Genomic DNA, 2,865 nt, shown 5'->3' on the forward strand with positions numbered 1-2,865 from the left:
GGATTTTGAGAACTACAAAAATGGCGTCCAGGCGGCGCGATGCATCCATGGATTGCTTGTAGTCGCGAGCCTGCGTCTCTCCCTGTTGGCTATCTGGACTGAGGCCCAGGTGTTGCCTACAAATCCCAGAATCCCCTGCGTGCTGTTTCCACCATCATAAGCCTTTGTTCCTAAGCTTTCACCTGGTGGCTTGGCTAGGAGACTAGAAGTATGCTCTGGAAGCATCTTCAAGGTGCTGCAGGCTGCTGTGGCACATCTTTGTCCTCAGACCTTACACAGCCTTTCCCCTGGTTCTGGTGTCTGTAAATCTCTCTCTCACACCATACTGTTCCTGGCATCACAATTGGGCAGGAGATTTGTGACGTCTACTCGTCGCCCCCTGTCCCATAAGTTAACACGCTTGGCTGCTGTTTTCATTGCTCCTGTTACTACATTAAAATGCCCAGTCCCTGGTAGCTGGAGAAGGGGTCCTTGGGTCTCCTTTAATTATGTCAGGAGCTAATCTCAGAACAAAGAGCCCCCTTTTTATAACCCTTTGCACTTTTGGCTAGATGCTGCTTTTTTTTTTCTTTTCTTTTTTTTTTTTTTTTTTTTTTTAGGGGAAAAAGAAGTTGTCAGTTTTAGTTTTCTTCCTTAGCAGCCGTGTAGCCAGTCTCTAATTTTAGAGAAGAAATACTGGGCTCCCTCCCCTATTTCTTTTTTTTTTTTGAATTATCCTTCCTGGTCAGTTTCCTGGATTGGCTTGCAAACGTTAACAATGTATTATAGTTAAAACATTAGAAACACAAAATCTTAAAAACTGTTATTAAAAGTTGCATTGACAAAGATCAAGTAACTTACACATGCTGCAGGCCTATTAGAATAATACCAAACTGTTTGACATTAACTTTAACATAAGAAGGAAATCAAAAGATATACTCTAACTCCCAAAACATCATAATTGTTAGTCAAGATGTTTTAGTCATCAAAGGTATGTACCAAATTGAAGGAGGAGTTTTCTTTTATGGTAGAAAACTTATTAAAAAAGTTTATGTGTACAAAGACAGCTCTATAGACAAAATTAGCTAAAGCAATAACATAACTAAAGGAGATTAATGGGATACAAATCGGTAAGTAGGAAGTCAAACAATCACTAATCACAAATGATATGATAGTATACACAAGTGACACCTGAAAATTCTACCAGAGATTTCCTATAGCTGATGAATATGTTCAGCAAAGTGATTGATACAAAATTACATTAAAAAAATCAGTAGTCCTTCTGTATACAAAAAGTTAATAGGCTGAGAAAGAAATTATATAAACAAAACCCTTCACAATAGCCACAAATAAAATAAAATAAAATAAAATATCTTGCTTTAACTCTAACGAAGCAAGTGAAAGACATATATGACAAGAACATTAAGTCTATGAAAATAAAAAGTGGAAAGATTTCCCATGTCAATGGCTCAATCTTTTTTCGTACACCTGGTTACCTGGTTGTTACCTGGTTATGTTTTTATGAATAAAAAGCCTAGCTTAGAAACAAACCAGCATTATATTCTGACTCCTGATTCCAGATTATGGTCCTGAATGGTCAATTTTTGTTTAGCATTCAATAACTTCCATCAGTCTGAGTTTGGTGTTTGAGTGGTTAGTGTGTGGCTATTCCTGAACCTATAACACCTCCACAGGTACAGGTGCCAATGTGCAAATTCTGCTACCTTTTATGTAATCTACCCCCATTATACCTTCTCAGACTGGGTAATATCATTGGATCACTGGACCTATTGTAATTTGGGTATTGACCAAAACTCTATTAAACACCTGACCTCCAAAGGCCCCTACTTTATGTGAAGTGCTGCAATATTTCTTGGTATCTCCAGGAATCCATATTAATTCAGACCTAGCATATAATAGATACAAGAAAGTTTGATTTTTCCTTTACCCTTGGGTTAAATTACTCTTGTAAAAGGTAGTAGGGTCCTTCTGGGGAAGGACTGCAGAAAGGCTAAAAGTAAAACTTTTAGGGGATTTGTCAGGCTCCTTCTTCAGGGAAACCTTGTAGTCCCTTCATTCAAGAGGTACTGGATTCATTCACCACTATCCCACATGTTTAAAATCCATTCCTAAGATTTCAGTTTACCCTCACACAGCTTTTTAAAACAATTTACCACATGGAATGTCTTCCGAGGTAATAAACTCCTTTATAACATGAACTGAAGGCAGTTAGCAAAGTTTTGCTTAAGGTGTTTTCATATATCACTAAACTTGTTAGCATTAGTGCACTTCTAGACGCATTCCTGTGTGAAAGCACAATAAATAATTCAGTACATTTACACATGCTTAAGCTTGTTTAAGCGATTAACCTCATGGTGTCTTTGCACAAGGCAATGACAGCCACATGTAGAAGGCAGAGGCCATCTTGTTTAACACATATCTTTCACATTTCTTTAAGTTAGGAGAATCAAATTTATGTTGTCATGTTTGCACAGAAAGAACATTGATTATCTAGCTGTCATACATATCACTTTGCTATAGAACTACTGCATGCTGTTCTTGTCTTCAAAAATTGTGTAAGAATGAATTAAAAAGTAACAGACCAATTACTATTGCACAGGAAATGAAGACATCAAATTTACATAAATAATGGTTATTGCTTATTATTTCAATTAAGGACTAAAATAAAAAGAACAAGATATAGAAGGAAAATTGTGGGAAATTGTTCAAATAAAGTGCTTGATTATTGGCTTGCCTTTACATATGAGAAGATTGATTTTTGGCCTATTCTTGTTCCCTGGGGAATTTCAGAGTGAATGCTCCATGGACTTTAAGATTCATTATAAGAAAGTGCAGAGGAGGGTAATCCAAGATGTTGGCGACCAA

The sequence above is a fragment of the Meriones unguiculatus genome, assembly GCF_030254825.1.
Source record: "Meriones unguiculatus strain TT.TT164.6M chromosome 13 unlocalized genomic scaffold, Bangor_MerUng_6.1 Chr13_unordered_Scaffold_58, whole genome shotgun sequence".
Classification (NCBI taxonomy): domain Eukaryota; kingdom Metazoa; phylum Chordata; class Mammalia; order Rodentia; family Muridae; genus Meriones; species Meriones unguiculatus.